A 12089-nucleotide genomic window follows, 5' to 3' on the forward strand; every position below is an offset into this window, starting at 1 on the left:
CTGTCCCTGGACATCCTGGTCACTGTCACTTGTTTATTTTATTGCCAATTTTGATTTCTTTTTCTTTTATATATCTAGCTAAGGACTGACAAGATTGTATGGCAGCTCTTCAACTGGTTGAAGAACACCCAGACAGTTTTAAAATTGGCTGAAGTGTTTAGATTGCCACCTGCTGCTATCCAAATGAACTCAGAAAACACCACACTGAGCAAAAGAAGCCCAGTATACAGGGAGTCTGATTCCACTGATATGAAAATAAAGAGACCGTATACAGGCTTTGAGAAAGATTCATTAATTTCTATCTGCGCAGAATTGTAAAAGTTTAAACATTACAGATACCCTAAACTGTAAGTGAATACATCACTCAGTGGAAGTGTTTGCATGTGCGTATTGAGCATTGCCTCCAATTTAACTTAGCTATGCAACTTCAAGAAATTACCTGAATTTATAGAATATGATGAGAGTTGATGTTGTCCTGATAGAAAGCTTCTCTTTTGACTGTACTTTCAATGAAATGGCTTGCAGAGAGTGAGCAGTAGGAAAACAGCTTGGGTAATAAGCAGGAAAGGATCTGTTTGACTGGTGTGGAGAAGGAATAATGTAACACTCCAGACCAGTGTGCCAATGTGAGCACCAGGCTATGGCTGTGCCAATGCACTCATTGCTAGGGCTCACCCTTCAATGACACTGATACCTTTAAATATCACTACTGTTATTATTAATAATTTTTACGCCCAGCTTTATCCCACCAACATCTTAAGTAAATTTATATATGGAGTTGGTTTAAATGACTCTTTTCAATGTGTCTAATAACTAATTTTCCAGATGATCAACTGCTTAAGATGATCAGTTTGTGAATAAAAAACCAGCCAAACACCACAGGATATTAATCATGGATTCATTAAGCATCTTGTGAGTACTTTAATGATGGAACACGTGTCTCTGCATTAAAATATAAGTCAGATTACTCTTACTCAAAGAAATCTATTACACTTGGAAGGTACTATAATACATAATACATAAAAAGAATTTTACAGATCAACTAAGGAAGATATTGTGAAACACAGTAGGAAGGTTTCCATTCAGTTTCTCATGGTTGAAGGCATACATGGGAAGAGAAGACTAAATTTCCTTCTGATCTACAGGTTTTGGGTTTTTAGCTTTGAGAGAACTGAGGCTAATTTTATATACTGAATTTTTGACTCTTTCAAACCTTATTGTCAGTTTTGAAGCTTTTCTGCAAGCACCAATACTGAAAAAAAGAAAAGAAAAGAAAAGAAAAAAAATAGTTCAAATAACAGCTATTGCACATGACTTGTAAAATGTTTCCGGGGGTCTTCTCTAAGACTGGGAAGTAGCTTTGAAAATGATTCAAAGCCCTTCATAATCACAAGATGAGGCAAGGATTTCTAAGCACAGCATGCATGCTCCTAGACTAAATGTTTATATTATGTAAGGGACAATTTTTAAAACACAATTTCTAGAAAAACTCCTGGTATTCAAAAATGCCCTCCTATTTTAATTTCTATCATCTTTCACATGAAATAAATAAAACATTTTGTAGTTTTATGTGTGTGCTTATTTACATATATATGTATACACACATTTATATCTTACAAGTGCATACACAAATATATACATACACAGACATATATATGTATATATATATGTATTTTCTAACTTATGAATGTCTTTTTTTCTTAATAAAGCCTTTGTTAATTTAAAGCAATTTGAGTCACCACTTTGTTGGTACTAGTATCTTATCAACAAGCATATGCTCAGAATATTAGTCTGTCATTGAAAAATTATGTTAATGCAAAGACAAGTTTACAGTTTATTGCTAAATACTGAGTGTGATTGGTTCACATCAATTTCTAAGGGAAATACTGGCATCAGAGTGCCACGCAAAGAACCATTATTATTATCCAGTTAAATAGGAGCTCAGCCTTTCTGCAGCATCCAGACACCAAGAGAAACAACTATAGAACATATTGCTTCTCTGGGAAAAGATAAAACTTCAAAATGGAAGGAAGAATCCTCTTGAATGTATGGGAAACATTTCTTCATCACCATAAGCTATAATCTATTATGTAATAATAAATTATCATAAATTACAATTTCCTTACACTACTTATCATGTGTTATTATTTGTGAAGGTTTATGATTATGTATATATTATATAGAATTTATTCATTGTTTAAATAATTTAGTGTTTATTCCTATAGTAAATCACTATACATACATACATATATATATATGTATATGTATATATGCGTTGCCTAAAAGCAGAGAAATTTATGATTAAATCAACCTTTCTTAGGAATCAGTGGAAGTGCTGAGGCACTTATTTTCATGATTGAAGTAAAACAGCGTGTTTCTACAACTTTAAAAACAAGTGTGGCGATGCTGACCTGCCTTTGCAATTCTAGAACTCAGAGATCTGAGGCTTGAGAGTAGTGAGTCCAGGAGCAGGTTGGTTATATAGCAATTTTCAGGTCAGCCAGGGATAAATGGCAAGAAATTGAGGCAGTGCAGGACATCAATAAACTTGGAATCATTTTGTAACACTAGAAGGATTAACTCACATGTATTTCGAGGACTTGATTTTTTTTTCATATCCAGTGTGTTCATTGATTAAAACCTAATAATTTCAAGACATTTGGTTTTTCCTAATTATCATATAACCTTAAAACATCTTATCAATTAATTATAATTGCAAATACAAAAATAGTTAATGTGAAATACACCAAGATCAGTTTTAAAATTGGCTGAAGTGTTTGGATTACCACCTGCTGATATCCAAATGAACTCAGAAAACATCACACTGAGCAAAAGAAGCCCAGCACACAGGACTAAATGTATAACCTTTTATACATTCAAAGAAATACCTACTTAATGTCTGTATAAATATCTTAAATTTCTAGAACACACAATTTAACAGCACACTTCTTATGCTTCTGACTCCTGCAATCTTTCTGCCTGCTGTTTCACAATGATTTCTGAACCTAACTAACAGTTCTGTTCTTGGCCTTAAGATCTGCTCAGTAAAAGGAAAATCATGTCTGTCACTGACTTAGATAACTACCCAGGGTTAGTAAAGTCATGGATTTTGGACGATAACTACAATCAGTATTTTATGATACCAAAAGATTGCCTAACCATGTCAGTATTTTTCTTTTTGCCCAAAGGTAGGTGTAGTTCTCATCCCTCACTGAGGAAGCTTTTATTTGAAACAGATAGGGACCGTAAAGAGTACAGTTTTATTAATAGTAAGAAGTGATGAGATAGACCACTTCTATCAACCTAAGAAAATTTAAAACACATATTAATTTGTAACCTTTCTTATAAGTCTATACACTAATGATCATGTAATGGGACACCAAATCATGAGAAATAAGACAGAGTCAATTCTATGAAAAATGTTAAAGGAATTGTTTGTTATTCTTTTTCATTTTTCTCTCTCTTTTTCTATTTATCTCTTCTTTGGTGCACAAGTTGTAATTGTTCTGATTAATATAGTATGTGTTTTGAGCATTGTCCTGTTTGGTGATTGGCTCACAATACTGTCCTTTGTAACAATGAATGAATAGACATCTGCTCTGGCTTCTATGTCCACAAGTTTCTTGTCTCTAAAGTAAAGTTCATTCACCTGAACAACAGTAACAAACCTTGAATCTGGAAAAGTGTGCTAATGGGTGTTAATGGATTATCGTATTGTTCTCCTAAATAACAAAGCTGCTTTTGAAATGGGTCTTTCTAAAGATGCAAGGATACGTGGTTTTAAGTGTAGAGAAAAAATTGTAGAGAATAAATATAGCTAGAGCACTTTTACACTATACTTAATATTTTTTTTTCTCAATAAGCTGACCTTTGGAGCACATTTTCTAAGAGAATATTTGGGGAAATAAAACAAAATCTCTGGTGTTAGAAACTCAGTGTGGTGAAGATAAAATTACAGTCTCATTTCAAACCCTGTGACAAACTTCTAAAACATTGCTCTCTGTGTATTCTACACAACATTTATGTATGTTCTAATTTATCCTCAAGATAACTAAGGAAACAACAAATGTTACTAAAGGTAAAATTGTTACAAGATTTTATATTTTATTTCTCATTTCTGTAAAATGTGTTCAGATTTACTTCAACTTTTTAATGAAATGTTTAATTTTTTTATATTGCATCCTTCTTGGTCACATTCCTAATCTGAAATCAATAATCAAATGTTTTCACAATTAAATTCTTTCAATAATTTAGCCTCACTTGCTGTACATTTTGAATATTATGAATTTCTAATATTTGAAATAAAGCATTTAGTGTGTCCATGTCTGTTGTTTATTTACTGAATGCCACATCTGCCCTAGAGTCCTAAGCTCTCACCTGCTGTCTCTGCAGAGAGGGACATGTCCACTGTTTTCTTTACACTGGGATTGCACTGGGATTCTTTTTCACCCTGTTACTTCTGAATTGTGTCTTGGTTTAAAATGGGTTCCTTTCTATTCACTTGGGGCCCAGAGTTCCTAACTCAAGGTAGACCTTGAACAAAATGTGGCTCATGACTGTGGAAATTGCAAGCAAGAGATAAGATCCAGGAGGAATATCCTTCAGGGTAAAAAAAAAAATGCTTCTGAACTCAAATACGAGATAAAGATATTGTTTGTTAGAACTCTGCTTGCAGCACCATCTCTAGCAACTACCTCAGAAACATATAAAGAACACTGAGAAAAGTATTTTTTTTCATTCTTGAAGTGAATCCATAATTTTCTGTCTCTAGCTACCCACACTCTTCCCTCAAAGAGCCTGTGGTGCACAAGGCTGTGTTTGCCAAAGCAAGTGACGCTGTGTGAATGGCACCAGCAAACATCTTCCTTAGAAGAATCCCAGGAACTTGTGTTCTATCCTTTTCCTGATCCTTGTTATAACTGTCTTTGCTTGTTTGTTTGTCTGTTTGTTGTCTATTTTTCATCAAATTAAAAAAGCATTTAAAAAGATTTGGAAAGCAGGGAACTTCCCAGAGACCCATACTCCAACCAAGGACTATTCATGGAGATAACCTAGAACCCCTGCACAGATGTAGCCCATGGCAGGTCAGTGTCCAAGTGGGTTACCTAGTAATGGGAAGAGGGACTGCCTCTGACATAATCTGATTGGCCTGCTCCTTCATCATCTCCTCCTGAGGGGGTGCAGCTCTACCAGGCCACAGAAGAGGACAATGCAGCCATGTTTGATGAGAACTGATAGACTAAGATCAGAAAGGAGAGGAGAACCTCCCCTATCAGTGGACTTGGGGAGGCGCATGCATGCAGAAATGGGAGGGAGGGTGGGATCGGGAGGGGAGGAGGGAGGGGTGTACAGGGGGATACAAAATTAATAAAGTGTAATTAATAAATAAAAAAGAAAGAAAAAACCAGTAGTAGGAAAAAAATATGCTGAGGCTCATAGCTAAACTTTGGGCAGAGTGCAGCGAATACTATGAAAGAAGGGGGAGATAGGAAGACCTGGAGGGGACAGGAGCTATACAAGGAGAGCAACAGAACCAAAATATCTGGGCCCAGGGGTCTTTTCTGAGGCTGACATTCCAACCAAGGATCATTCATGGATATAACGTAGAACACCTGCTCAGATATAGCCCATGGCAGCTCAGTCTCCAAGTGGGTTCCATAGTAATGGAGACATGAACTCAGTGGCTGGCTCTTTGATCACCTCCCCCTGATGGGGGAGCAGCCTTACCAGGCCACAGAGGAAGACAATGCAGCCAGTCCTGATGAGACCTGATAGGCTAGGGTCAGATGGAAGGGGACCTCCCCTATCAGTGGACTTGGAGAGGAGCAATGGAGGAGATGAAGAGGTGAGGTTGGGATTGGGAAGAAATGAAGGAATGAAGGCTGGTATGCAAAGTGAATAAAATGTAATTAATATAAAAAATTTAAAAATTAAAAAATTAAAAAACATTGTCCTTCAAAGTTGTCTGTGGCAGAAAACCACCTACTTATGAATTATTTTCCCTTGTTCACTCAAAGTACACTACATGCATGATAATTCAATGCCATGTTTTCATATGAAATAAAAGCCACATTATCTTAAGTTCTTATGCTATAATAAAAACACCAAACCAAAACATCAACCAAAGAAACAAACAAACTGGATATTTTATAAATTGAAATTTTGTGGCCTCTGTTATGGAGGCAGTAAGTATTAGTGGTACTGAAGGAATAGTGGTCAGAGGGCTCTCAAATCTTCAATACCTACTCAGAGTCGGGAAAGCTTTCCAGGTTGAGAAACTGTAAACTCTAAGGATTTCTATATTGTTCATGGATTTCTGTGGGGCTACACTTGTGACCAGAAAGCCAACTATGGGATTCACATTTGTAACAAAGCTACCTATCTCAAACTTTCAAATATCAGTGCTAAAAATCTAAAACAACTAAACTATTTTTAAACTGCTAAAAGACCACAGAACAATCAGAGGAGTACAAAATAGAAATGTCCATTATATTTAAACTATTAGTCAGAAAATATTCACTTGTGTATTTTGAATTCAGATTAAACAACAACAAAATGGGAGAGCTAAACTGAAAATATACTCTCTTAGTTACCTAAACTGCATCAGATATTTAAATTTACATCAGATTTATTAAGTGTCTTAAGTGGCTGGGCTATAGAGATGCCTCAGTGGTTAAAAGTATGGGCGACTCTTCTAGATGACCCATTTTCCAGTCAAAGCACCCGCTTGGCACCTCAGGACTGTCTGTAACTCCAGTTCCAGGGAAGACTATTTCTCTACAGCCCTCTGCAAGAAATGCACATATGTGGTATGCAGACATACAATGAGGCAATGTGCCTATACACATAAATAAAATTAAATAAACATTTTAAAGTCTATGTGTTATACAGCCTAGTTATTAAATGGATGGATGGCTGGATAAATAAAACTGTGTATTTACACAGAGGAGTTTTATTCAGCCACAAAGAAATTATACCATCTGCAGAAATGTAGATGGAAGTATTGCTATATTGAGTAAAATAACTCAGACTAAAAATGACAGGCATTACATGCTTACTTGTAACCCTTGAATCGTGTGTGTGTGTACTTTTGCGTGCACATGCTAGCAGTCACTCTCATGTGCTCATAAAAGCAATAGTGGAGGCTATCTAAGGAAAGGTGCTAGTGTGAGGTAAAAATGTGGGCGATGAAAAGAAAAGAATTGGGGCAGAAGATGGCATACGTTCATGACACACTTCTGTAAGAATGTCATAATAAAATAAATTCATTACATTGGACAAAAAAATCAATATAATGTGATGAAAAAAAATGCAAGTGTCTGCTTTAGAGCCTCTGAGCATACGTCACGGTTGTTAGCTTGGTGTTTTTGCAGGATCAGTATTTTTCTCCTACTCTAAAATATGAGTGATTGTGCCTTGTTTTATTGTGTCTTCTTTTCTCCTGTCTGGCTGTTGTATCTTGGGGGCCTGCTGTTTCTAAGAGGAAATGGAAGGGTTCGAACTTGGGGAGAAGATCCATGGTAGTGGGGAAATGCAAGAAGAGACATAGAGAAAATGTATTGTATGAGAGAAAAAGAAATCCTTTCAGTACAAAATATGGTATGCTAAAGTAATTCCACCAAAATATTAACAGAAAAGGGACTAGAAAGAAAGTCTGATGGCGCATTACAGCACTCTTGTTGGGCGGCTTATGGCCATTGTAACTCTGCCTCCAGAGCACATACCCAAGCACAAGAACACACAGATAAACATGATTAAAATATGAATCCTTAAAACATATTAACAAAAAGAAAAACATATGAATCAATGTGAATGCTTTCAGTGTTTGATCAGAAAGATAAAATGTGCAAATTTATCTAAATTATGTGAAATTGCTAAAGAAAGATGAGGATTCTTCAACGAGTTCTATTCAGTCACAATCTTTTAGCCTTAGCATCCTAAGAAAATGTCTTTTCTACTGATATTAAGAATCAGTGTTTCAACTGGGAGATTTTATCACTAGCCTTTAAGAAAACTCACAATTCTGCTCCTAAAGGAAGGTGTGGCTCCTGTGTCCCAGGTACATCAATAGGTTTCAGAAAGAAGAGAAGCTCTGTCTATGCTCAATGTTCTGACTTGTGAACATCTGGATGATTAGTATTCTAAAACGTTCTGAACAAGAGCAAGTCTCAGACAACCATCAGTCCAGTGCCAGGGGCCTGAAATGACCTCTAGTCTGGTACTTTGCAGGCCTGTGGCATGCAACCCATGCCAGCTATGACTCCTACTCAGTGATATCATTCATGAGCTGGGCATACTACTCCTGAGATCATTCCTGAGGTAACCCCTGACACTCAATGCAGTTTAACGATGGGTAGCTGTTGGGATGGGACAATTCAAAACCCTGCATCTTAGCCTGAGTGTAATCTGAGCGGGTCAGTCCTCTGGCTCTCCTGCTGTTGCACAACCCTCACATGCATGGTCACTTCTACCATGCTGCTCAGAGGAGGTGCAGGGCACATTCTTCCAAGTGCTGCAGCAGGTGAGAGGAAGGACTAGCTCTCCTGTTTTCATGACCCCAGGTCTAGCTCTCCCACCTGCCATAGATGGCAAGAGGTAAGGGTGAGGGAGGGCATCTCTCCTTCATGCAACATCTACCCCATCGATGAACTGCTGGGGCTGGTCTTACATATTCTAAAATACATGATCGCCATGACAGGGCAACAGGAGAATATGTGAGAGGAATACTGAAGAGATTCCATAATAGATAGAGTAGCAGAAACCAGACCAAAAAGCCATTGTAATGAACATTTGCAAGGAAACAATTACGGACAAAAAGGTATACTGTGGAACACAAAGTGGCACTCTATGGCTTCCATAAGGAAATTTTTTTCTCTGTTGAAGGAGAAGTTCCAAGGGTAGAGGGGTAGTACAAAGGAAGGGAGAGATGAATGGGCTTTGGATGCATGGTATGAAAGTCACAAAGAACCAATAAAAAAGTTTTTAAATAAAGAAAAATCAGAAATCTATTTTTATCTAGACATTGTCATGTATCAGCTATCAATTAACATCTTTGATACTTTCACTCCCTTTTCACCACATTCTTTCCTCCCAATATTAATCACAATGCTTACTGTTTTATTAATAACTTTGTTTTACCCTTTGCTGCTTACCATGAAGTTTCTTACATAAAATAATTAAGATTGTTGAGGTTAACCCTTATATAATAACAATTTTAACATGTTGCTCTCATATCTGGATTTATTTTCTAAATAATAAGAACCCTTCTATCATGTAATTTCTTTACAATTAACACAGTCTTTTATTTTAGTACTTTTATATTGCTCTTAAAACTGTAGCAGTGCTTTTATTCATCATGTATTATTTACTGGTTTCGCAAAGAAATTATTCCTTTATTCCCATAACTGTATTTTTTCCTATTTTATTTTCATTTATTGCAATTTATCTAATTTGTATCTGAGTGGCAGCCCCTTCTCTTGTCTCCTCCCAATCCCACCCTCCATCCTTCCTCTCCCCCTAAGCTTCTCCCCTAGTCTACTGAGGTCCTCCACCCCTTTCTATTTGACCATAGCCTATCAGGTCTCATCAGGACTGGTTGCATTGTCTTCTTCTGTGGCATGGCAAAGCTGCTTTCCCATGAGGGGGGTGGTGGTGATCAGAATGCCTGTCACTGAGTTCATGTCAGAGAAAGCCCCTGTTCCTCCTACTGCGGACCCCACTTGGATACTGAATCTATAGGCTACATCTGAGCAGGAGTTTAAGGTCCCTTCCATGCATTGTCCTTGGTTGGGAGTATAAGTCCCTACAGGGTGCCCAAAACTCAGTTAATTTGGCCCTGTTGATCTTCTTTTGGAGCTCCTGTCCCCTACAGGTCTTTCTATCTCCCCTTCTTTCATAAAATTACATGTCATCTGCCTAAAGTTTGGGTATGAGTCTCAGCCTCTTCTTTGATACCTTGATCAATTGAGTCTTTCAGAGGCCCTCTGTAGTAGGCTCTTGTCCTGTTCCCTGTCTTCTCCTGCTTCCAATGTCTATCATGTTTGTCCTTCTGAATGAGGATTTAACATCTTCCCTAGTGTCTACCTTGTTTAACTTCTTTAGGAGTATAGACTATAATATGTTTATCCTCCATTATATAGCTCTTATCCACTTATGAGTGAGCAATATGCCATGTGTGTTTTTCTGCTTCTGGATTACCTCACTCAGGATGATCCTTTTTATTTCCCACTATTTGCCTGCAAATTTCATGATTTCCTTGTTTGTAATAGTTGGGTAATATTCCATTGTGTAAATGTACCTCAATTTCTGTATCTATTTCCTCCATTGAGAGACATCTAGTTTGTCTCCAGCTTCTGGCTCTTATAAATAGAGCTGCTACAAACATGGTTGAGCAAATGTCCCTGTTTTATAATTGAGCATACTTTGGAAATATGCCTAGGAGTAGTATAACTGGGTATTGAGTGGATTTAATGAGAATGGTTCCCATATGTCCATAAGTTTGAGTATTTAGTCAGCAAGTTATGAAAACCTTTGGGAAAGATTAGGAAGTGTGGTCTTATGGGAGGTATGTCACTTGGAGTTGGCTTTGGGCTTTCAGAAGCCCCAAATTATATGATTTCTGTTATAAGTTAGTATGTACATGGAGTCTCTTCCCAGCAATAGAACAGTAACTAAGACAGATGTTATAGTACCATCTTTCAATTGTGTCTATCGTGATTTGTATGCATGACTGTTGCACGTTTGTAAGGTTATGTGAAACGAGAGTCAATTGACCCCTTACAGAATATTAAGTCAGAACAATGGAATGGCCCATTCAGGTCTACATTGGTAAATTAACCAACTTTTTGGGTTTAGTTATAATCAAATTGGTAAGGAATTACTTATAAGCATGAAGGTGACACTCAAACAGTGACATCAGGAAATGGCCAAAGATCAACGTGAGTTATTTCTTAGTGTCACATAGATTAAATCCTTTTTCAGATAAACTTTCTTCTCCTTCATATGATAGGATCTCTGGAAACAATTCGCAATTCAGGCAGATTTACTTGTAGTTGGGCTGTTGAATTTGAGACAACGAGTGGCTGGAATCTCTAGTGAGGGTCAACTGATTTTGCTGACTTTCCAACCTTTTATGGGACATCAAATAGCCCAATATTTATTGTCTTATGTTGGTAGTCACAGCTGTTCTGATTAAGATTGCAATGCTGCTGTGCCTGTTGATTTTTATTATACTCTTGACACAGTTAAGTGACCTAGAAGGAGGAAACTGCAACTGAAAAGAAATTACTTGATAATACGTTTGTGGTGACAATTGTTTGAAATTATCATTGATATTGATTTAGGAGATACCTTCCCACTGTAGCTTGTGTCATGCCTTGACATGGCTGTGTGAGAAAGTAGTGCAAGCATGAACAACAGTTCAACACTGTAAGCAGTATTTTTCCATTATCCCTGCTTCACCTTATTTTTTCTTTTCTCTATAATAAATTTATTTATATTATTTTCATTTTACATCCTAATCCCTTCCTTCTACCCGCTTCCCCTTCCCCTCCTTACCTTCTCCTCTGAAAAAGGGAGCCTCTCCCCCTTTACAAATCCACCCTGGGCCCATCAAGTCTATTCAAGTCTTAGTACATCCTCTCCTGTTGAGGTTAGGTAAGGCAGCCCAGGTAGTGGAAAGTGATCCAAAAGCAGGCAACTGAGGGCATGTCAGATAAGACCCATGCTCCCCTTGTTGCTATGGGACAGCACATGCTGGTAAGGAGATGGAGTAAGAGAAACCCTCCTCCATTGCTGGTGGGAATGCAAGCATGCACAATCACTTTGAAAATCAATTGGGGGCTTTCTTAGAAAATTTGGAATAGTTCTTCCTCACGATCCAGCAATACCATACTTTTGGTATATACCAGAAAGATGCTCTACCATGCATCAAAGACACTTGCTCAACTATGTTTATAGCAGCTTTATTTATAAAACCAGAATCTGAAAACAACTGAGATGTCCCTCAATGGAAGAATGGAAAGAGAATTTATGGTGTACAACGGAATACAACTCAACCATTAGAAACAAAGAAAACATGCAATTTGCAG

At 37.2% G+C, this 12089-nt stretch overlaps 1 non-coding gene across 1 annotated transcript; it reads left to right on the forward strand.

Moving 5' to 3' along the window:
• The first annotated feature begins 8022 nt into the window (after positions 1-8022).
• Positions 8023-8149, forward strand: LOC132646195 (small nucleolar RNA SNORA17). Its single transcript, XR_009584316.1, has one exon. It is a non-coding gene; the product is annotated as a small nucleolar RNA SNORA17 (small nucleolar RNA).
• Positions 8150-12089: the final 3940 nt, after the last annotated feature.

Source organism: Meriones unguiculatus, chromosome 10, assembly GCF_030254825.1.
Source record: "Meriones unguiculatus strain TT.TT164.6M chromosome 10, Bangor_MerUng_6.1, whole genome shotgun sequence".
Lineage (NCBI taxonomy): Eukaryota > Metazoa > Chordata > Mammalia > Rodentia > Muridae > Meriones > Meriones unguiculatus.